General features: G+C 42.5%; 1 long non-coding RNA gene and 3 pseudogenes across 1 annotated transcript; 3 read left to right on the top strand and 1 right to left on the bottom strand.

Annotated features, from left to right (window-relative positions):
- The first annotated feature begins 187 nt into the window (after positions 1 to 187).
- On the top strand, positions 188 to 24,092 carry LOC110180280 (uncharacterized). Its single transcript, XR_015270716.1, has 3 exons — positions 188 to 317; positions 23,675 to 23,802; positions 23,860 to 24,092. It is a non-coding gene; the product is annotated as an uncharacterized LOC110180280 (long non-coding RNA).
- LOC147645104 (uncharacterized) lies at positions 1,991 to 3,436 on the top strand (annotated as a pseudogene).
- Positions 7,378 to 17,836, top strand: LOC147645103 (uncharacterized; annotated as a pseudogene).
- Positions 21,818 to 22,860, bottom strand: LOC147645102 (uncharacterized; annotated as a pseudogene).
- Positions 24,093 to 24,816: the final 724 nt, after the last annotated feature.

Raw genomic sequence — 24,816 nt, 5'->3', positions numbered from 1 at the left:
TATGTGAATTATTAAACTAAATTCCCCTACATAAGATGTATATTGTATGGATTCCTAGTCATCCAAGTTCTATCTGCAAGGGTATATAAACTTCGGCGAGCCGAAGTTAGCTTCCTTTCTTGTTATTTTTGTATTTTTGAATTATTTCTTTTATAAGATTTTTTTTTATGTTGTCCGGGTCTTTTTGTTTCAGGCGGTGCCGGTGCTGGTCATTGGGCTTAAAACCATTTAACCCGAATCGTAATAGAAAATTTTAAGGGACCACATCGATAAAATCAAGCCAAATATTTTTGATTTTTTAATTTTAATTTTTGTGTGTAAGGCCTTTTATCTTATATGAAATTTGTAGTAAAATATTAAAATTCGTGTTTTTAGAATATGTGTATACATATATATAAATGATAGTTTAGGCAAATATGTATGTATTTTCGTTAATATTTGGTTTATATTACATAGCTCGGACGTTGAGGTTTGCTTGGCGAACGTGAGGCGAATTTGCGAAGAGAGCGAGAGAGCTTTACTACGCACCCGCCTTCGCCCAAAACTAACATAAACTAGACTTCAAGTTTCTTTTTATGCCCTTGCAGGCTATTATAATTTAAGTCACAAGCTTGCAACGTAGTGATGGATACATTTCCGACCACATAAAGTAAATTTATTCTTGATCAGGATCAACAGCCGAGTCGATCTAGGCATGTCCGTCCGTCTGTCCGTTTTTAATCAAACTAGTCTCTCAGTTTTGAAGCTATCTGAATGAAACTTTGTAGTTAGTCTTCTATATAATCTCAATCGTATAGATGCCGGAACGGGTCGGATCGGACGACTATATCATATAGCTGCCAAAGAAAAAAACATTCTTTTCCAATTTGCAACACATTTTAATATAATTTGAGATGTGTCCATTTTTTATTATTTTACAATTTCGGTCTTAATTTTATGAAAATCGGATTTCTATATCATATAGCTGACATACAAACGATCGTTAGATAAAGAAGTCTAGCAGGGGCATTGATGAAATGAGCCCCGAACCGAAGATACTAATAAATAACCATATTGAAATCAACCAAATAAATCCCAATGTGTACTGAATAAATTGAACTTATTACATGGCGACCGTGACAGTGAATAGTGCAATCTTCAAATTGAAAACAAAAGTGAAAATCAATAAAAAAAAATAATATCATAAAGTGAAGTGAATTTTTTTTTTAAATATCTAAGAGCTGTAAAATTAAGGAAAGCCAACACCAGCCTGTGCAATCTGGCACGTGTGTAGTATTCCCAACTGATTCTAACATCCTTGGCATGAGATTACGGTTGCCACAGAACTCTTAGATAAGTACATATGTATGTATGTTTGTTCGCAACATTTGCAAGCAACAACAAAAAACTCATGAGTATGTTAATTATTAATGTAGACATTAGACTAAGTAAAAAATATTTATTTAAGAAAATTTTAGCACAACAAATCTAAATTTAATCATATTTGAGATTAAAATTGTAGAAATACGGGAAAATTGTAAAAGAATTTTGGGAATTAGAAATAGTTCTTGGCCTTAAAATATTTAAGAACAGTCATAATTACATCAAGAATTTTTGGGAATCAAAAATCTGAAAATGTTCAGGATTAAATCAATTTCCTGTTCCAATTTTTGGGATTACAATTTTGAAGATTAGCGGGATTGAATAAAGAATATTAGGAATTGAAACAATTAAGTGCCTTCATTCTGAAAACAAATTATGTCTACTTGGGCTTGGGCTTTGGCAACAACATCCCGAATTTTTTTTGTCTGTACTCATACTGAGTCGGTTGCTCCGTCTTCACTTCTTTTAGTATTAAGGCAAATCAAACTCTTCTTCCGGCACCTGCACTCCAGTGGCAACCATTTAGAATTGATTTTTGTATTTTTTTGGCACGAAATTTATTTCGGGGCTTTGTAATTTTATTTTTTATTTTATTTTAAAAACCCTCTATGAGGGCGCCGGCTGGACAATGGGCACTGTACTACCCCGTAAAATGGTAATGCATAGCGCATGCTCTGTTCGGGGTAATTTAGTACCTAGCTAAGGCTTCGATTAAATTTCTTCCCATTAAACGCCGACGAAAATGAATCACTAGCCATGGTTGGAGGTGCCTGGCGGCAGGCATAAAACGCAAGTGGGTGGTTCCCCGGAAATAAACAAACTTTTTTCGCAGGGATGGAGAAAGGAGATGCCCAACCGGGGCTGGGAGGTCAGCTCAAACGTCGGTGGAAGGCGTGACTGATTTGACGGGAGCAGGTCACGTCAGTTGTAACGCTTCTGCCACTAAAAGGACGCAGAGAAGGTTAAGCTGCACGGGTGCCGTAGCCTATACAGACTCGGACCTGGAGAGCGTGCAGATTTGAAAAGAGTAGGAAGAAAGCCTTCTTCGCTAGCCGGAACCAGGTACCAGCTCCAGGCATTGGGACGGGCCGAAGCGGTCAAGCGAGGGAAAGAATGCGAATACGCAGTATTAAGCTGCCCTTCGCATGCAGAGCCCGCTTCAGACAAAAGCGGCCATATCCGGTAAAACTCAACTGGGCCGAGCAAAGGATCGAGGAGAGCATGGCATCAACGACCGGTTTCGCCAACAAGGTGGAGGAGATGCTTGCCACCAAGTGGCAACGCGTGCAACGCGTGCCCAAGGAACCAGGCCCCCCCCTTGAAGGCGAAGAAACACAATGAAAAGAAAATCGCGAAGGCCAGTGAGGTGACCAAACGACATTTGATCGTGGCATTCATTAACAGGAGCTATGAGAAGTAGTGGAAGACGGTGAATGCGCGGCTCGTTGAAGTATTGATTACACGGTTGGAGGAGGAGACCCTTTAGCGCCCATGCCCACTTTTGGTGGTGCCGGGTGGCTAAATGGGGTCAAAATAATAAAGAGTACGGATGACCCGACGAGAAAGTGGTTGACGCAAACGGTCTGCCAGATGGAAGCGCTGTGGGACGGGGCAAAATAATCCCATCCATCCCAAAAACAAAGGTACTTTTCCACATTGCTATCCAAGGGGACCGAGCCCTGAAGCTGCTGCAGCGCCAGAGTTCGGACATCCCAAACCTAGACTGGAAGGTACTGCACATCACGAGCCCGTTTCCCAAAGAAGGGGCCAATGCGCAGTCCTCCATATTAACAGGGAGGCAGAGAACAGATACGGGAAGATGGCGTAGGGTATGGGTAGCGTACACCTGCACCTCAAAAAGTGCCATCCCGGCGATAAGGATGATCACACCCTGAAAGCAGGCGAGGTGGGGAAAGACCTAGGTCTTGAAACCATTGTCGACGCCGCCCAGGAACTGAGGCTGGATGAGTCCGAAGGGGAGGAAGACGGTGACCTGACCGTAATAGTCAACCCGTCGAGTGGAGTTGAGCCCGGTACCCATGTCCCTAAGGGTGCTGCAGCTCAATCTCCATAGGAGCAAGGTCGCGTCGGCGGAACTCCTCATTGTCATGGAGTAAGGGTCCGCCGATGTAGCTCCTGTCCAAGAGCCATGGATTGCCTGGGGCAATGCCATCGCTGGACTAAAGTTCCCAAACTATAAGACGTTCTACACACCATCGGTAAGCAGGAACAGAACAACCGTACTCGTACGGAAGGGTGTTCAAGCTGACCTATGTCTCTATGTTGCTAGAAAGCAAGAAGAAGCGGCTACTGCACAGCGGGAGAAACGGCTGATTTAGCGGCAATTTATTGATAACTTCCGCAAAGTAGATTCTATTTTCGTACAGATAATTTAATTGTGTAGATAAATATACCCCAAATCAAAATTAGTATTGAAATATTTTTTTCTTCCAGGGTAGGTAAATGAAATTTTTTTTTTTCTAATATCATTAAAAACTGCTCTATTTGATATCTGGTCAGTTTATCTCGATTCTGAGGAATCTTTTCCACCAATTTTCAAGCATTTTTTTATTTGAGGAATATGTATATTATATACATTTTTATAAAATTAGGTATGAATTGGACAACTATATAAGTGTAATAAAGACTCATATAATCAGAAATATATTCAAAAATTTTGTTTAAACTTTTTTTTTCTGGAAGCATACATTTATTTATAATTGAATATAACACGGAAAAAATAATTTTAAAAATGACTTTTTCAATTGAACATCTAGTCTATTAAATTTATAATTTCCGAAATTGTAGCTCTACTCGGTATCTGATTAGGTGTATTCTGAAAAGTTTTCCTCTAAGTCTTTATTTAAAGTAAGGTTGATAATATCTTTTTGGAAGGGGAAACTGAACTTTTTGATAGCATAGTTATAAATGGGTCTGATGAAATGAGAAGATTATGAGCCAAGTCTTCTATTGTGTCGATGCGATTTTTTTTTCAAAGTTCGTGAGAATTCAATGATTTTCTCTCCATTTTAACGCCAATTTTTTGGTGAAATTTTTTATTTTGACAGCTATTTTAGCACATTCACTATCTCCATAAATAGTTTTATTAATAATATTGCTGTAATATGCTTCTACAGCCAAAAGATTTTTGCAAGCATCTATTTCCATATGTCATACTAACAAATCACTCGTTTGGAAACTGACATTGTACCTGAAAAAATGTATTTAAAAATAATATGCGGGAATATGCGGCTCAAATTAGAAATTTTCACAGCGCAAAACGTTGACCAATTTAAACAAAAAATATTTATATCGAACCGGGTCGAACCTTAAAAGTTCAGCTCTACCAAAGATTAGTTTATCAGTAAACATAAAATCTCATCAAAGCACTACAAATAGTAGTGAATTTTGGAACAAAACACAATCACAGGTCACACACACTTATTTTTTCTTCAATAACCCACCTCGTTCTTCATATAATAGCAAAAAGTTGGATAGCGATGTGAAAAAATTTAAATTTTTTGCAAATATCATCGTGTCGTCAAAAATTGCAGGAAAACGGTTGACAGCAGGTGATGACACATATGTTGAGTTTGAAGCTTTACTACTCTGCGACTATGGAAACAAATGCGAATTGTTAAGTGTTTTTTTCCTATATGATACATTAATAATCGATTATAGATCGATATTGGCACCAAAATTGAAGTTGAAATCTGAATTTATCGCTGCTAAATCAGCTGTTTCTCCCACTGTGTACTGGTAGCTTCCTGCGACATGGCACACGATAGGCCAGCTCCACCGGAAAACCTTAGAGCCTGGTAGATCCCGGCCCAAAGGACCAGCAACTGCTCATCGGTTCAGACGTCAACGCGCACCACATCGTATGGGAAGGCCCCGATATAAGCGACAGTGTTAAGTCACTTTTAGACTTTATACTTTCAACTAGTTTAAATATAGCAAACGTGGAGTAGGAACACACCTTTGTAGACCCAACGTCGTCCAACGTGCTAGATATAACAGTCGCAGCGGGACTAGAGGTGCAGAAACATCGAGTGAAACATCGATGTTATCGATGTTTGCAAATCATCGGAACCATCGATGGCTGGGTCACCACCAACGAACTTTTTTCACACAACTCCGAAAAAGAAAACCTTGCAGAAAATGAAGACCCTCTAAAATATTGGAAGGAAAGACTTTAAAATTGTTATGCGAAAAATGCTAAATAACAGTTTTTTTTATAGATGAGTGCTCTTTAAAATTGGTAGCACCCAAATACTTGTCTATACAAGCCTTGTCATGCGAAGCGGAAAGAGTGTTTAGCAAAGCTGGACAAACTATTAGTGACCGCAGGACAAGGTCTGTGGACAAGCTTTTATTTAACAATATGAATTCACATTTCAATAATACTATTGATAGTCCTGATATCACAGCTCCCGAATAAAATCTAGTCATATTGTTAAATTACATTTTTTTTTTAAGAAACATCGATGTTTCACTCGATGTTTATTTTTAAACATCGAAAACATCGATTGACGCACACATCGATGTTTTCTGCATACCTAACGTAGCCCCGAGCTTGCATATAGATGCGTTCAGGGACATAGTGCAGGAGATCGCCCTGGACGCCCGTGGTCGATCACCGGTATTAATCGCTGGGGAGTTTAACGCGTGGTCCAGAACCTGGGGGAGCTAATGGACAACTCAGCGGGGAACTTTCTCTTGGATGCCCTATTTATCTTCGTCAATGTCGGAGGAAGAAGCACCCACAGCAAGATAGGTAGGGAGTCTGTCATTGACCTGATCTTCGCCAGCCCAGAACTCTCCCGGAACATCCACTGGGAAATATGAGACTTGCTCACATACAGCGACCACACAGCAATAATAACGCAGATGATGCTCACGCACCAGGGCCACCCATTAGGGAACCTGAGTACAGGGTACACACCCTAAATGTGGACGTGCTCATAGCCAGCATGGATGGCAACGCAATCAATGGCGATGCAAACACCGGTCCTATCAAGTTAACTGCAAAGATACAGGCTGCTTGTGATGCCGCCATGGCGAACTGCATTAGGGGAAACGGAAGGCGGCCAGTCCCCTTGTGGAACCAGGAGATAGCCGTTTCGAGCAGGGTGTGCCTCTCTGCAGCGAACCAGAGGACGTCCCACGCAAGCTCTGTTCGACTCCCGCTACAAGGAAAAAAAGGGCTCTTAAGACAGACTGGAGCTGTGTGATGCAGCAGACCAAAAAGCATTCTTCTCGGCCTACTATCTGGTCATAGGCAAGCTGTGGTCTCTACGCTGTTCCCTGCGCAACCACCCCTAATGCCTCCCAGCATAGCTGCGATCGAAGCGATCCTTATCAGCGAAGAGGAAATCCTGTGTGCGACTATTAAAGCAGCCAAGGCCCCGGGACCAGATGGCATTAATAACGCTACACTGCATGTCACTCAAGTTAATTGCCTTTCTATTACTTGCGCATTGCTTCATACGATTTATTATTATTTTGAACATAATGTCAACTTGCTGTGCCACGGATTGTCCACATAGCCGCAAAATTACTTCGCGGCAGGCCACCGTTTATTGTTGGCTGTGCACTAATGCCGCACACCCTGGCTTCGCCGATCTTGGGCATGTTGGCCCGCGCATCGCCGACCGCATACGAGATCACGCTGGCTTGGATTGGACGTGCCCGAGCTGCCTTCATATTAAATCCGAAATGCGGATTTTTATGAGACAAACTCATTTACAGTTTCAATCTTTGGCGGCTGGGTTCAAGGATTTGGCAAGCCGTTTCCAAAAAACGCCAAATAACAACACGGGACCTATTCCTAATAATTTTTTGCCTGTTGCAGACCCTGCGAGCCCTCTTTTGCTGTTTAGCCCACGCAACCCACCCAATGGTCATACCACGGGTGTTGCTGCCGATGTCGCTGCGTCGGGTCAAGCAGCGAATGCTTCCCCTTGTCCTGGACTAGCTGATATCGTCGCATCTCCAACCTTGCAGCCAGTCAACATGGATCTGGCGTCTACGTCGCATGCTGCCGCAGCAAACAAAGCCCTGCTGGCCTCAAACCATCTGAAGGATGCTCACTCTGCGGTTGGCCCGGCGGTCATCATCGCATCTCCTCCGACTTCTAGTCCCAGAGTTCAACTTTCAACTATCTCTGGTGTCGCCCCAAGGAGTCCGGCGCCTCTTGCCGGCGTTGCCCCAAAAAGGCTAGTTTTTGTCTCTCGCCTTAATCCTGATGCAACCGTCAAAGACGTCGCGATTCACTTGAGCAACAAATTGAATGTTCCTTTAACTGAATTCTCTGCCTCAAAATTCAATTTTAAGCAGAAACGAGATATTTCCTCTTTTAAAATTGCACTTTCCGACACGTTATATAGTAAGGTTCTTGATGCTTCCGTATGACCCGTACATGCTATTGTTCACGAATTTCTTTACAAGAGCAACCCACGGGCTGGAGTGCCTCTGACTCCCTCAACTAACTACTCGTTTTCTTTGCACTATCAGAATGCTCGTAGTTTGTTACGGAAACTTAGAAAGCTGCACGCTAATAGTGCCTCCTTCGATGCCAACGTTATTTCTTTCACCGAAACGTGGCTTAACTCCTCTGTTTCTGATTGCGAATTATTCGCTGGCAACTATATAGTCTATAGGCGTGACCGTCAAATGCGTACTGGCGGCAGCGTTCTTATTGCCGTGAAATCTGACCTTATTTCTGAACTGGTTCCCATAACCTACTCAGATAATATTTTGGAGTTTGTTGCGGTTCGTGTTCAAGTTCACGACTATTCTCTCTATGTATCATGCTCTTACATCCCACCCCGGTCTGACGCTACTATTTATCTACAGCACCTGTCCTTAATCCAGGGAATTCACTCAACTCTGGGTGTTAATGACCATTTAATAGCTATGGGCGATTTTAACCTTCCTTCCATATCTTGGTTGCCATCACCAGACACCAATTTTCTGGTTCCCACTGCAGCTCATGACTTAGTCCAAGGTCTTATTGACCTTTCTTTGGGCCAATTGAACTACGTCAAGAACTGTAGTGATAAAATCTTGGACCTTATCTTTGCGTCCGAGTTCGCCAACGCCCTTGTCTCAAGAATTGACCCTATCTCCTATCCTGAAGATGCTTATCATCCCACTCTGGAGATAATTCTTGAAGCGTCGTTTCCTTTACTTCCTAGTCCAGAAGTTGAACCGACAACTTTTCTCTGCTTCCGCAGAGCTAATTTCAATGGCATTAATTCCTATTTATCCCTAGCTGATTGGACTTTTTTGGATTCTCTAGACGACCCCAAAAACATGGTTATGCGCTTTTATGATATTTTATATTCTGCCTTTGACATTTATGTCCCATCCTTTCCTTCACCTGATGCGTCTTACAAGCCCCCATGGTTTTCTCGTCGACTATCTTACCTTAAAAACTTGAAGTCGAGGCTTCACAAGATATTCACTAGGACTGGGTCACAGGTGGACCTTTCTAGATACTTGACAGCTCGCACAAAATTCTTAGCCCACAATTCTGAATGCTACAGAAACCACCTAAATCGGTGTAGGGATGAGTTCCAGGCTAATCCTAAGCAATGTTACGCGTTTGTAAATTCAAAACGAAGATCCCAAAATTTTCCTTCTTGTCTTCATCTCAGTACTGAGTCTGCGTCTAACGAGCCTGATATAGCGAACCTGTTCGCAAAATTTTTCCGGTCTACGTACTCATCCATTGGCTACAATACAACCTCTTCGTATCCTTATTCTCTTCCACTTTCTAATTCCATTTTCATACCCGCTATTTGCGAAGACGATGTTTTTCAGAACCTCAAGACACTAAAACCTTCCTTTTCTTCTGGTCCTGATCGCGTTCCTAGCTGTGTTTTGAGACTCTGTGCTGGTGCTTTTTGCCGACCTCTGTCAATTCTTTTTCAGATGTCGCTTCGTCTTTCATTTTTCCCAGAAAGTTGGAAGGAATCTTTCATCATTCCTCTCCATAAAAAGGGCAGTAAATCTAATATCGAAAACTACAGAGGAATTGCAAAGCTCAGTGCTATTCCAAAGTTATTCGAACTTCTGATTACTGCGCAGCTGCAGCACCAATGTCGGTCAATTATGTCCCCCTCTCAGCACGGCTTTATGAAAAACAGATCAACGTCTACTAACCTTCTAGAATTTTGTGCTGTCATTAGAAACGGTTTCAAATTAAATTTTCAAACAGACGTTATCTTCACCGATTTCAGCAAGGCTTTTGACTCGGTAAATCACCTACTATTACTTAGAAAACTTACGCTTCTTGGTTTCCCTGCTTTATTGACTAACTGGATTGCAACATATTTATCCAACCGTAGTCAACGTGTTGCCTTTAAGCGCTCTCTCTCAAACCGGGTTTTTGTTACTTCTGGCGTTTCTCAAGGGAGCCACCTTGGGCCACTTCTGTTCGGCCTCTTTATCAATGACTTGCCTGAAGTGGTTCTACACTCAAGTGTGATGATGTACGCAGATGACGTCAAACTTTGTTTGCCATTGACGAACTCTCATTCACACAACCTTTTGCAAACTGACCTTAATAACATGCAATCCTGGTGCTTTAATAATCTCCTCTTTCTCAACAACTCCAAATGCAAATGTATGGCATTTTACCGGAAGAATTGCCTGCTCGCCAATTACTCTATAGGTGCGTGCGATCTTGAACGCATTTATACGGTAACAGATCTCGGAGTCCTATTTAACCACACCCTTAATTTTAATGACCACATTGGTCTAATTATTAGTAAAGCTCGAGGGGTTTTCGCTTTGGTTAAGCGATGGTCAAAGGAGTTTGATGATCCTTACACATCAAAACTTCTTTATATCTCACTCGTTCGCCCTATTCTTGAATATTGTTCGTGTGTGTGGTCACCTCAATATGCAAAGTATCAAGACCTTGTTGAATCTGTTCAGAAACAATTCCTTTTGTTCGCTCTTCGTGAATTACGCTGGGATCCACATCGTCATCTTCCATCGTGTGCCGACAGGCTAAGACTTTTAAGTCTTCCCACCCTAAAGGATCGTCGAACCTGCCACGGCGTTATCTTTTTACTTAAGCTACTCAATGGTCAATTTTGCTCCACGTATTTATTAAGCAAATTACGTCTCGCAGTCCCTGTAAGGCCTTCTCGTCATTTTCGTCCAATAGCCCTTAACGTTTGTAAGACGAATAATGACGAGCATGATCCTTTCCGTGTTCTATGTTCCATGTACAATAAGTACTATTTTCTGTTACATGTTGAATTGTCCTACGAGTTAAATGTCCAAAATCTGTTAACCTACCTATCCTTACCTCTGCCAACCTGATGTGAGTCGGAGCACATCGTTAAAAAACACTCCCTTTTGTTGTGCAGAGGTAAGGGTACAATATAATTTTAAGAATGGCAGGTCATTGCTATTTTCTTTTATATAAATAAATAAATAAATAAATATTAAAGGCCTTCCCGAGTTTGTTTGCATGGGTATACAACAGGTAAATCATGGAGAATACCTTCCCGAAAGTTTGGAAGGAACAAAGGCTAGTTCTCATCCCGAAACCAGGCAAGGGGAATGACGACCCGTCCTCATATCGCCCCCCCTGCATTCTCAACACATTGGGGAGGATATTCGAGCGCATCATCTGCCCAAAAATGGAGAGAGAAATCGAAGAGAGAGGAGCCCAATCAAAACGGCTTCATGAAGAAGCGGAGTATGATCGACGTGATTCGCGAGACGGCAAACGCGATCTAAGGTGAAAGATGGCAGAAAAGCACCCTTGGCGTCAAAAACGCATTCAATTCGGCAAAGTGGAGCCTAATCCTGCAGGCACTCCAGCGCGGTGGCATTTCTGGGAACCTAACCCTCCTGATGGCCGAATACTTCAAAAACCGAGTCCTCATAAACACATCCGACGAAGGCAACCAGGTACACCACGTGACTGGAGGTGTACCCTAGGGCTCTGTTCTTGGGCCAATCCTGTGGAACATAATGTACGAAAGGATTTTGCGGTTTGCACTGCTGATGGCTGCGTCGAGTGAGGTTCGCTGGCCGACGTCTCCGCCAATTCCAGCTTTCCAATCGACATGATGATGTCCTGGCTTACAGACATCGGACTTTGGCTTGTTGAACACAGTGAGATGGGACAACGCAAGAACAAAGCGAAGCACGTACAAGATCATCCCCGACCTAACTCTTTGGCTGAAGAGAGGTCACGGACAATTAGACTACTAGACCACGCAGATCACCACAGCACATCGACATCACAGGACATCACCACAGGCGTACCTGCACAGGTTCAAGTACGAGGTCGACCAGGAATCAAATTTGTTTTTTTTTTTTAATTGAAAGTGAAATATCTGATAATTTTAAATTAATTAAAGCAAAATTGACGAACTTCAGAGTATTTTTATACTTTTTCGTTAAAACTTTTTTTTTGTTTTTTAAAACCCTAAAGCGTTTTTTCCCACAACTCACATTTTTACTCACTTCAAAACTCCTGCACAGATCCATTTGAAATTTTAAACACTATTTCTGTACATATTTTATGAGGCACCGCTGTCGAGTTTGTTTGTTTTATTTGTAAACCCTTGCAGGGTATTATATTTTAAGCGAGAAGTTTGCAACGCAGTGAAGGAGGCACCTCCGACCTTATAAAGTATTTATATTCTTGATCAGCATGAACAGCCGAGTCGATCTAGCCATGTCCGTCTGTCCGTCTGTCCGTTTCTACGCAGTTTGAATGAAACTTTCTAGTTAGTCTTCTATATACTCTTACTCGTATATATGTCGGAACGGCCGGATCGGACGACTATATTATATAGCTGCCATAGGAATGAACGGAAAATTTTTACAAATAAAAATTTTACATTTTAAGTTTTCAACAGATTTCTATCGAATTTGAGATATTGCCATTATATATTATTCTTCAATTTTGTGTGAAATTTTTTGAAAATCGGACATATAGCTCCCATAGGACGTATATCTCCCATAGGAACAATCGAGAAATTAATTCAATTAAAATGCATAACTTTTTCAGTTTTCAACAGACTTTCTTCAAATTTATGATATAGTGACTTTATATTATTTAAAAAATTTTTGTAAATCTTTTTAAAAATCGGACGATTATATCATATAGCTGCTATACAACCGATCGTTTGATATAGAGGAAAAATGCAAAACTGTGAATGTAAAACTGTAAATATAATATGAATACATAGGTGAATGCAATGAAAGCAAGCATTACTGCATTTTACATATATATATATAAAATTAATATTGTATTGATTCCTAGTCATCGAAGTTCTATCTGCAAGTGTATATAAACTTCGGCGTGCCGAAGTTAGTTTTCTTTTTTGCTTGTTCATAATTTTGATTTCACAATGACAAATTAGATGATTTTTTCCCAAAAAATGGTGCTTTTCACTTCAGTCTTCGAAAAAATTTAATTAAAAAAAAATTAATCTAACAAGAGAACTTGAATTTTTTTATTTCTGATGATTCAACATTTTTTTCTAGATATTTCCGGACAATTGCTACCATTGCCAAACTTTTTAATATTCCTTTGTAAAAATTTTATAAAACATTCTTCGAATATTTGATTCCACCCCCCGCTAAGTACCGCTTGCCGTCGGCATAAGGTCTAGGGCGCATTTTCTCCGCGAACAAGAACCAAGGGTTTTTCCACCATTACGACTTGAAATAATTTAACATTTGCAACTAATAATTTCCGGCATTAACAATAAGTTAGAGAGCTACCAATACAACCAGAATCTGAAAACCAATTTTAGCCGTCGGGATACCCAAATAACGCCATACGAATTTTTTTGCCTACGATTTTTTCGTATTGGCATTTGAACTGGCTTAAGGCTCTTTTCCATTTCGTTTAAAAGCCAGAGAGAGAAAGCGTTCTAGAGCCAGCCGCTCTCGTGTACGCATACAGCGACATCCGACGATTGTTTATGTGCACACGAACTCTCATGGGTCTTATATACTCTTCACTTTTGAACGTCTAAGTTCACTTTATTAAAAAAGTAATATTTTATATAATAATTATTCAAATATAGTACATTTGATAGTAATGACCCGATATTGATACACAATATAATTTTTATATGACATCACATTAGAACAATAGGGTATTAAATCGATTTACGGACGTTGATGCACTACGGTCAGTACATTCAAGTGGCACCAGGCACGTGCCTGTTTGGGTTAGGTGTTAGGAGGCGCGATGCAAAATATAAGACAGAGGAAATTGACTACCGGCGTGCTGCCAGATTGTTTGTTTGCATGTTTACTGTTAGTACTGAGTTAGTATTAAATATTTGAATTTGGGAAGGGAATCTACGTTAGAGACTAGTGTGTACAAATCATTATAATTTGCACATAACACTCTAAAAGGTTCATGCAGTTCAAGGGAGGTTTTACAGTGGCGCAACACTAATGGGATATGGGATCTAGTAGTTCTACATGGTACGTGGAAATTAAGCTGACTCACCAAGTCAGCACTTTCCACATCACCATGGATAAGGTTAAAAATAAAGGTTATCCCTAGCATCGTTCTACGATTGGCTAAGGACGGCAAGTTTATTAATAGGAGTCTACTAGAGTAGGAAGGTAATCTTTGGTTTGCATCCCAATTTAAACCGCGTAGAGCGAAAAGTCAAAAGTTCTTTTGAACCGACTCAATGCGTTTACTATGGACGCCGTTCTGAGGGCTCCAAACGCAGCATCCATATTCTAGGATAGGACGAACTAAGAAAGTATATAAGGATTTAGTAACATAGGGGTCATTGAATTCCTTCGACCACCGTTTAATAAATCCAAGCACACCCCTGGCTCTATTCACCATAGACGAAATATGATCAATAAAGTCAAGTTTTGGGTAAAAGCGGATTCCCAAATCATTAACTGAATTAATTCTTTCCAAAGAGCTGTAGTTCAGCGTGTAAGTAGCAAGCTTAGGAACCTCACGTCATTTGCTTGCATTTCGAGCCATTTAAGATAAATAAGTTTATGCGACACCATGGTTGAAAATTATTGAGCTCTGTTTGGCAGGCGACGTCATTGTATTGCACGCAAAGCTTGACTTCATCCGCGTACATAAGCACTCTGGAAATAGTCAAGACTTAGGACAGGTCATTTATAAATAATGTAAAAAATAAGGGTCCCAAATGGCTTTCTTGTGGGACGCCAGATGTAACCTTTAGAACATTAGATAAATTATTCTTAAAGAGGATCTTTTGCGTCCAGCCATTCTGATAACTTGAGATCCAATTAAGAAGATCACTTGGAAAACCCATAAAATCGAGTTTTCTTACGGGGAGAGAATGGTTAACAGAGTCAAATGCTTTACTGAAATCAGTATAGATTACATCTGTCAGAAAATTATTATGGAAGCCCTTTATAACATAGGAAGAGAGCTCCAAAAAATTTGTTGTTGTTGATCTTCGCTTAATAAAACCATATTGATATGGAAAAATAACTGATCTTCAAAGGTGCTGTAAGTAAGGGGTGATAATGTTTTCAAATAGTTTAGGGATGGCCGACAACTTAGAGATTCCTCTATAATTGCTGGTTGAGAAAAATAATAAACGATTCCATTTAAATAATGTGAAAGTGGGATGTTTTTAAGGATAAGGTGAACAATTTTAGAAGGGAGTAGCTCAGGGCGTCGGCACAATACCTGAGGACACAGCCAGGACTTCCGTCGGGACCTGGCAAGATCGCTATTGCCTGATCATTTTCAAATGAAAGCGAGGAAGAATTTGTTTTAGGCTTACTTTTAGTGTTAACATAATTATTAAACCTTTTTTTTTGTCCTGTGAGAACTGGACCCGTGTTAAATAGTTTTTATAAAATTGCGGGTTCAGCACGGTAGAGTTTGACCGAGCTAATAAATAAGATGAAAGGGCAGATTGGGAAGCGGTGAACTTAAATTTAGCATAGTGTCTAGATTTTTTTTCTTAAGTCGGCTCAACTCTTTAGTAAACCAGGGCGGCTTATTCGAGCTTGGCGGATAATATAACGGAACACATTCAGTAAAAAATGAATTCATGGCACTGTAAAAAATATCCACGGCAACTGCAATGTCAGTGCACATGTATAGATCGGAACTCGGAGATTGAACTCGTTTATAAAATTATTCAGCCGTTCAAAGTCCGTCTTGCGAAAACATAGGACTTTATTGGCTGGACGGTCAGAAATATTCTGTAGGTCACACCCAATATCAAGAGTCACATCGAAAGTTGGATGATAAGGATCTTCGGGCTGCGTCAGAGGCGCCACCCTTGCTAAACTGACTCTCGCAGGATCAGAGACGAAGCAAAGATCGAGCAAGCGCTGTATGGAATTTCGCACATGGTTGACTTGAGACAGCGAAATGTCGAACAAGACAGCGAAAAATCAATTTGTGTAGGTGTATGGAGAGTATTGGTGGAATTACTTGAGCACCAAATAGCACCAGGGATATTAAAATATCCTAGGACTACCAACTGGTCTCTATCCAAAAGTTTTCTGGAAACCATCTAAATAGCGAAAATGTGATTCTAATAAATAGGAAGTTCCCACAATGCACAATTACCTCAGATGAAAACAAAAGGCTACCAGAATACAAGTTAGGAAGCTTACTACGTAAGCCTCTTGCATTCTGATAGGAAATAAGGCGGAGTGGTATGATCAGGCCTAGGAAGAGTTATTCCTACAGGCCGCCTTTTCTGTTTCTTCGCTTCGAACTCCTTAAGAACAATGTACTCTGGCCAGAAGTTGGGAGAGCAAATAGTGTTAAAGAGCTCATTAGGGACATTTATTTTAAAAGATAAAATATCTCTAGCGTTCAATTTAAACTTTTCCACCTTAATCTTTGATTTATAGGCTCTGGTGTTGCCTTGTATAAAGACGAGAGAATCTGCCGATGTTTGATCAGGGGAGAGCCGGCAGATTGGTTATCTGCCGTGCCATTTTTGGCCGGTATTCCGGGCCTAACACCCTGGGCAGATATATCGGAATACACGGGACTTTGAGGGGTCAATGTTTGCGAACCCCCAGGGGACAAAACAGAAATCACCGGCGGTGCACATTCGGGTAACGAATTTTATCTAGCGCTCTATCTCAGTACTCTTGGAATTCTGAGTTGAATTCTATTGAATGCTGAAGTCGAGGGCTGTGCCGAGGGAGGTTGCTGCTGAGAGCCCATTGCATGTCGTTTGGGTCTGTCTGCAGGCTCCCCACCAATAGCAGTTTTTTTGCGCCTAGGAGACTCATTTAATAGCGTAAGGCTTTTAATTCGGGTGTCCAGCGCCAAGAACATATCAAGAGTTTTACGAAAACTCGTTAAAATGCCCTTAAAACCGTTTTTGGTTAGCCGCATGAAAGACATAATTTCCCTTTCTACATCGCGACAGGCCTCATCATCCGAGCTGCAACACCACCACACTTGCATGACGTTGTCGCACGGCCAGCAGCCGATTGTAAGATCACCTACAGAATAGCCTTTTTGCAGGTTTTGGCGAAATAGGCAATATTGACCACTGTACTTTAACTTGAAAAATAAAAAGGAAAAAAACAACAGAGCTATGAAGATAAGAAGTGAAGAGTCACAGCGAGAGCGAGAGAGCGCGAGAGCGTGGGAGATCAGATAAGATAAAAAGTGCAGCGGCACAGCGAAAGAGAGAGGGTGGGAGAGCGAGGGAGATAAATAGCAAAAACGTTTAGCTGTTGCGACGGCGCAAAGAAAAGTTAAATGAAGAAGGCACAAAAAGGAATGCAAAATATGCAAAAGCTAGTACTAGCAGCACAACTAAATTGGAAAATAAAACCAATTATAAACACAAATCAGAATAGCTGCACGCACAAGCGAAGTGAACGGGAAGTTATTAACACAAAATAGAAAATGTAAGTCAACCACGGAGGTTATTTTCAAACTTTAACACAAAACGAGAGCGCAAGAAAAAAAACACGTCCTTTCACTTGGAAAGATGATTTTGGCCTAAGCGTGCGAAGTGTGAAAAATATTCGAAGACAACGATTTCAATTTTTAATGCTTGTGCTTGTGAACAAAATAGCACACATACGCTTGATCGTGTGTACTCATTCACAAGCGCGATTATTATTGCAATACAAAAAAAAAAATTGGTAAAAACACTTATTAAGTTAAACGGTTTTATGTTAAACATACATGTTTAAGATAAATGTACTAAAAACCAAAAAATAATAAAATAGATACAGTCGTCGTCGTTGCTCGAAAACAAGTGACGACGCGAACGCTATTCTTTCCAAGGGCCCTCTAACCAATGAAGGTTTCGTCTCAGCGTGGCGAAGTCTCACCGACAGCTCTGAAAATCGACGGCTATTGATTAACATCATAACGCTGCACGGCGGTAATCAGCGGAGTTTCCAGGATCCGGTGGCCACGTCCGTGTGGTCGACATCCGTACTGCGCGGGGACTCATCAAACGCCCTCTAAAGAAGGTCGTTCTCCTTCCGATGGACGCGTCCGCCTAATCACAATAACCAGCGACCATTCTACTCTAATGGTCCGACGACCCTGTGTTGTCTCGTATCTCTTATCCGTAGTTCCAATTCGTAATTTGAACCAGTACTGATACCTTTCCCCTTTTTCTTTATTCTCGTCATATTCCGGCAGTCATACCCAGCACGATGCCTCCAGCGCCACCGCACTAGAAAGCAGATGTACTTAAAGTACTCTGTCCTAACGTTGCCGAGGCTGCAGTGGGACCCACCTATTGCGGAGTGCCGAGAAGTGGCTACTGGCAGCCTTCACCAATCGTTATTGCCCCATCCCACTATTGACTGACCCTGGAGCATTCCGACGGAGCGTGTCGGCGAGGGGATTGTAGCAACCGGATCATCACACGCTGTTGCATCTGTTGGTGCGGCCGCTAGCACCGCGACAGCCGCGTACTTAGCCTTATTTTATGGTGCGATTTAAAATAAACACAACCGAACTTTTTAAGTGACAGAAACTCGAAACTAGTCCCCAATTTTGAACAATTGATTTTTGGAAGGTAGGTTACAGTGGTGAGGCCCATTGCTGGGGCCTCCAATTAGAGCTCAGCTCCTTTTTGTTTCACTCCCTCTGTTTTTTGTTGTTATCCACTATCAGTACCATCCAGAGTCAGCAAGGAAACCTAGGATTGCTGAAACTTTCAGTTTTCCTATGCTTCTCAGTGACTCCATCTGGTAGGCACCGAAGTGGCGAAATCTGATGTGGTTTAGCGCTGGGCAGAAGCAGAGCAGATGTTCCGGTGTCTCTTGCTCTGTAGGTTGCTTACAGCTTCTACAGATTGCGTTGTATGGCAGTCCCAACTTCATTGCGTGCGAACCGATCGCCCAATGTCCCGTGGTGAGTGCCGTGAACCTGCTGATATCCCGCTTGCTGTTGGATAGCAGTTCCCTGGTTCGTTTCTTGTCGTACCTCGGCAACATTCCCTTGACCTTCTGTGATCGCTCTTTCTTTGCCATTCTTTACTAGCTATATAATATATAATACATTCTTTACTAGCTATAATAATATATATCTCGTTGTGTCCCGGTACCCATGTTACTTGTACCTTATTTTTTTTTCGGCAAGTCTGTTACGGGCCTTCTTGCGTTCTGCCACTAGTTGTGAGTTTGTTTTAACGGCAGATAGGGATTTTATAGCCGCTTGGCTATCCGAGTAGATTCGAACTCTTTTGCCCCTGAGGTCCTGCCTTAAGGAAAGTTTGACTGCTTCCCTTATGGCTAGTAACTCAGCCTGAAAGACCGTCGCTGAGTTGGAGAGATTGAAAGCCTTTTCAATTCCCCAATTTTCAGCGAAGATCCCTGCCCCTACGCCGCAGCTCATTTTTGAGCCATCTGTGTAGAGGGACACCTCGTTCTCCACTACTACTCTGCCCCTACTCCAGTCATCCCTTGATGTATGATGTCGAGAATGCGTTCCCGAATTTCATTTCCGCGATCATGTAGTCGGTCTTAACGTCTGTGTTAATGCCGCTGTTTGCAAGGATCTTGCCGTGCCCGGCGCCGTAGTCCCTCCAGCAATTGCTCGCCTTCAGTCTTACTGCGCTCTGTGCCGCAGTGTCCTTCACGAACAGCTCTATCGGCATTATATCTAGGATAGCGTTGAGAGCAGCCGCGGGGCATGAGCGCAATGCACCCACGGCCCCCGCACTCGCTGCCCGTTGTATCTTTGTCAGCTTCGTTCTGTTGTAAGCGCTAGTTAGTGCCGGCCACCTTACTAGGGCTCCGTATGTTAGTATTGGCCGTACAACTGCTGTGTAGAGCCATAAAATTATCTTTGGGTGCAGTCCCCATTTCTTCCCAAAAATTTTCCTGCAGGAGTGAAATGAAATGCTTGCTTTCCCTACTCTTTCTGCAATGTTTTCTTTCCATGAGAGCTTTTTATCCAGAATTACTCCTAGATACTTCGCTCGATCCGCTAGTTTTAGCTCCATGTTGTTTATACTGGGCATGTTGAAGGGTGGTATCTTAGTTCTACGTGTGAAGAGCATAAGTTCCGTTTTAGTGGGGTTTATACCTAGTCCGCAGGTTTCTGCCCATTTGTTTAAACGACCTAGCGCACCCGTCATTATTTCGCTAATAACGTCAGGGTATGGTCCTGATACTAGCAGTACTACGTCGTCCGCGTATGCAACTGCTTTGACTCCACCCGTATTGAGATCTGTCAATATGGCGTTCATATTTGTGAGCCAGAGTAGGGCCGATAGTACCCCGCCCTGAGGTGTGCCTCTCTTCACAGTCCGCGTGAGGTGAGTGCCACTCAGTTCGGCTGTGATCGTCCTGCTCTTTAGCATGACTCCGATCCACTCTCTGATGCCTCTCTCAATACCTAGCAAGTTGAGGGAGCCCAGGATAGAGTCGGAGTTCACGTTATTGAACGCGCCTTCGATGTCTAGGAAGGCTGTCATCGTGTATTGTTTGTATTGTAATGTCTTCTCGATATGATGTACAACTACGTGTAGCGCTGTTTCCGTAGATTTTCCTCTGCGATACGCATGCTGCGCATCCGAGAGTTGATGCCCTTCTAGAGACTCTCGGATGTGGAGGTCCAGGAGTCTCTCTAGTGTCTTCAGGGTGAAGGAGGTAAGACTTATCGGTCTATAATCCTTTGCTAGGATGTGCCCCCTTCTGCCCGGTTTCGGTATAAAAATGACTTTAGCCTCTCTCCACAGCAGTGGGACGTGCGTCAGTCTTAAACAAGCTTCGTAAATAGCTTTTAGCCATTTGCAAATATTGTCCTTAGCTGATTGTAGCATTGCCGGTATTAAGAATCTATTGCCCACTGGATTCGCTCAGTGGTAATGATGTCTTTCGTAGGTATCCATTTGAGAGCTCGTTCCCTTCTCGGGTTTCGAGCTCACTCTTAGGCTTCCTGGGAAGTGGGTGTCAACTAGTAGCTCTAGTGACTCCTCAATTGTTGTCGTAGCAGAGCCGTCTGTCCTGTTGATCAGGGTAGGGCTTATGTGACCTTTGGCGAGGATTTTGCTTACTCTCGCCGCGTCCTTTATGCTTTCCAGTGACTCGCAGTAGTTTTGCCACGACTCTTTCTTGTATACTGCCTTCTTGTAAATTTTTTGTGCCTCTTTGTATGATCCCCAATCCCGGGTTGCATAGCTGTGTTTAAAGGACTTTCTCGCGCTCTTCCTGAGCTCGCTTAATTCCTTTGCCCACCACGGTGGGTATTGCTTCTTCGAGAATGTTAGCTTACAAGTCTCTTTGAAGGCGTTGTTCAGAATATTCGTTAGGTCCTCAACCTCCTTGTCGAGTGCCTTTGCAGTGGATATTGTCTTGATCCTCCTGCCGTTTACTTTAGATCGGACAATTTCGCTGAAATTGTTCCAATCCGTCTTACGGGGGTTTCTTTATGGCACCTGTTTCTTAACTGGTGTCGTTATATCAAAGAAAATGTATCTATGTTCTGAGAAGGAGTGTTCCGTTAATACCCTCCAGTTCTCGACCCTGTAATTATTTTGTTCTATAAGTAATGTGAGGTCTAACACCTCTTCCCAACCTTAAAAATTTTCCGTGCTCGGAAAGATAAAGGTCGGGGTATTACCCTTATTGCATATCGTTACATTTCTACATATTATATTGTCAAAGAGTGACTCACCTCTTTCATTAGTCTCCGAACTACCCCAGAGCGTGTGCCTCGCGTTCGCATCACACTCGAGCACCAGGGGCGTCTTCGTCGCTTCCGCCCATTGCAGCAGCTTTACTACCGGCTCAGGCGGGGCCGGCTCGTCATGGGCCATGTAAGCCTATGATATGGTGACTCCGCTCCCATCCGCCGCCACGAATCTGGCCACTGCTAGGTCAGGTGTGCTGAGATTGGGACAGAGAAAAGCGTTAAATTGATTCTTGATTACAATGCAAGCTCTCGACCTACCATTCGAGTTTGTGCACAGTAGTGTGTATCCTTGGATTCTCAGTCCAGCGACTTGCCCGTCCCTGGTCCAAGGCTCCTGAATCAGACCGATGTCGATATCCCTCTCCCTTAGAAGGATCGTGAGATTAGCTGAAGCGTGCGAGCTGCGCTTCAGGTTAATCTGCACGATTTTCGACATCGATGTTGGTGGGGGTGGCGTCAGGAGATTTGTCGTCGATGACCATGTCGTCCAACAATTTGTTGGTGTCATCGACCTCCTCCAGAATCTCGTCCGGCTCGGCCAAGAAGACCTTAATCTTGGCCTTCCTGATGCCGTACCGGACCTTGTGGTCGTTTGCCTCCAGCTGGGGCAGACATTGCTGGTTAATCAGCAGGAGGAAAGGCTGGCTCGCCTTCATTACCTACTCTGCCCTGAGGATGGTCCAGTCCTCTGTATGTATATCTGGGTTCTGGGCCTTCAGACAGGCAATCACCCTTGCATGGTCAGTTTGGCCCTTAGGCAACCAGATGAGAGCTCTGGATCTCCTTGGGATCTCCCTGGCGTGGACTAGCCTAATCTTAAGGCCAGCCCATGTGTCGCTAATCTTAGCCACACACTCCGCCAGGAAGCTTCGGGAGAACCCGTCGTCGCACCTGATGACCCGGTGCCCTCTGGCCACGTCTGAGGAGTCGGAGGAGGGGATGGGGCCGGTCGGCATGCTGACCAACCTGTCGGTCACCATGTCGGCCAACTTGGCCTCGATCTCCTCCCACTTCTCCGACAGCAGGCGACCGTCGTCATGGAGCTCGTCCACCAGTGCCATAGCCAGACTGTCTCTGGCCACCTCGCTAAACTTCTTTGCCTGGCTGACAAAGTTAGTCGCACGCGGCTTACCCTATGGGTCCTTCGCTTTCTTAGGTGCGCTTTCGCTCACTTCCTGTGCCGCTTTGTATTGCTCGAATTCCGCGATCTCCGCAAGGAATTTGGCCTTGTCCTCGGCATCCCAAGGGTCAGTTTTGCCCTCAGCCTCATTCTTGGCTATCTTGCCGAGAACGAAGCGGGCTCTGTTGACCCTCGCTCGTCTCTGATGGTGAGACATTTTCGCTAACTCTGAGGTGGTGCTCATCTGAGCCCCCCCTGTGTGTTTCGATTGGGGAGTGCTACTCGCTCTCCCCTCGGATTGCGACTCTTCTCCGTCGGTCTCCGATGCAATGTGAGATGCAGCGACCAGTCTCGGCCTCTGCTCCTTCTCGTCCTTCGTTGACATTGTTTGGGGTTTATCCTCTCCCGGGAGTTTCGAAGCTCGGTTTTTGGAAGTCATTACAATACATGAACGCCCGCTTTGCTCGACCTGGCAAGCGCAGCGGGCCAGAGGGGGTTTGGGGCTTTGAAGAAGGTCGACCGCAGCTTCGCCCCAAAACTGCGGCAAGGCCACTTACGACCCACGGTTGCCTGGCCCTGGGAAGGCTCCGTGCAGACACAGCTGGCTTTACCCCTCAGCTGCGAACCTGAAAGTCAGTGTGCACGGGTCGCATCACACACCTGACTTGAGGGGAGGCTGATTAAAGACTGCCTAGGTCCGCCCGACTACAATTGATCAGCATCCCCCCTGGGGACCTGCTTCCAGCCGCCCTCTCTTGGAGAGTATAGTCGCACTACCGATGGTGTACACAGTTACGGCAGATGACGCAGTCATCCGTTTATCCCCCTGTGCACCCTATCGGCTGACGGCCATTGATTTTTGACTAATATAAGTGAGTAAATAAAAACAGACTTGACAAAAACCTTATTCAATCGTTTAATTTTGTTGTACTATAAGTATATAAGTCCGTTGTGAATACATAAATAGAGTTAAACAGTAATAGACCAACTATTTGATTACTTAAATAATAAATATATAATTATTTATTTAGAGTAATGGCTGCCGCAATGTCTCTAACATTTGGACGGGGAGGAGCGCTACTTGGAAACTTAATATTCGGATTTCTTATTGACTACAATTGCACTATTCCACTTATTCTCTTTTCGGGAATGTTATTTTGTAAGTAAAATACTAATTATCGCGTAAAATTAAGAAGTCAATATATTTTTTATTTAGTATGTGCGTTCTTATGTTGGCTTTTACCAAAGACTGGATCGGAAGCACTGGATTAAACCTACAATAATGGAAAAATCTTCTATACTAATCGTGTTAATATTAATTGAGAATCAATTAATAATCAAATCAAATCAATCAAATTAATAATTTGTAGAATAAAATAGTTGTAACTTTTTGCCTGTTGCTGATATATAAAATGTTGCTACCATTAAAACGTATACATATTATTTTCACATGTTTTCTTTTCGATTTTTTCTTTGCGTTAAATTATTTTTATAAACTACCATCTTTTTTTATGTTTTTTATTCCATTTAATTTCACAGTTTCTTTTTTGTATTGGCCACGACTGCATCTCGGCGGAGTCCGTTAGTTTAATTGCGGAGCACAGAGTCTGTGTTCATTTGCGATTTCTCTAGTTTATATCATTCAACAGTAAATTCAGAAGCCAAATAAGAAAACATCGAACTGAGCGAGAACCTAACATCTCAAAAGAGAACTAAACTTTTAGCTTTTCACTTTTTTTTAAGAAAGATGGTTGTCAAAGTATGGGTGCAGTTATTCCTGAAATATCAGAGAATCAGCAGTTTTGGATAGTTTCCTGTTAAAGATATGCCCAGTGATGACACTCTTAATACTGGCCATACATCGAATCAAAAAAACGACTTCCAACGGTATAAAATAAATAAATGGAATGGTTAATTAAAGAACTGGTAACAATGCATGAGAGTGTTAAGTAAAATTGCATCAGTTGGAAATGCGAATTGATAAGGAGTTTACTATGAGTTCGTTTAACGAAAAAATCGTAAATAAAACTCAAAAAAAGGTACACTTCTATTTTTGGCAGAGAGTGAGTTGGCTTGTTGTAATCTTCTGTCAAGTAATGCAAAAAATGTTATTTAGGAGTAGTTAATAAAAATTAAGTTGTTTTTACATTGTTGTGTTGTGAGGTTGTGATAA

The sequence above is a fragment of the Drosophila serrata genome, unplaced genomic scaffold, assembly GCF_035046125.1.
Source record: "Drosophila serrata isolate PLE 108 unplaced genomic scaffold, ASM3504612v1 contig_18, whole genome shotgun sequence".
Taxonomy (NCBI): Eukaryota; Metazoa; Arthropoda; class Insecta; order Diptera; family Drosophilidae; genus Drosophila; species Drosophila serrata.
The sequence above is the reverse complement of the archived record's forward strand: the minus strand, read 5'-3'. Positions and strand labels throughout refer to the sequence as shown.